The sequence below is a fragment of the Nannospalax galili genome, unplaced genomic scaffold, assembly GCF_000622305.1.
Source record: "Nannospalax galili isolate Female #2095 unplaced genomic scaffold, S.galili_v1.0 scaffold269, whole genome shotgun sequence".
In the NCBI taxonomy this organism is placed as follows: Eukaryota; Metazoa; Chordata; class Mammalia; order Rodentia; family Spalacidae; genus Nannospalax; species Nannospalax galili.
The window spans coordinates 985,520-985,822 of record NW_008359530.1 but is presented as its reverse complement, the minus strand read 5'-3'; positions in this window follow the sequence as shown (position 1 = coordinate 985,822).

The window sequence follows — 303 nt, the reverse complement described above, 5'->3', positions numbered from 1 at the left end:
AATATGTGGTCATGTAGAACTGGAAATCCTTTGGTCCAGGCTCTTCTGGCTTTCATAGTTTGCACTGAAAAGTCCACTGTAATCCTAATGGGTTTTCCTTTATATGTGACTTGTTATTTCTCTTTTGTAGCTTTCAGTATTCTCTTCCTTTTGTACGTTTAGTGTTTTTAATACGATGTGCCGTGGAGAGTTTCTGTTCTGGTCCTGTCTGTTTGGTGTTCTGTATGCTTCTTGTATTTGTATGGGCATGTCTTTCTTTAAGTTTGGGAAATTTTCTTCCACAATTCTGTTGAAGATCTGGTC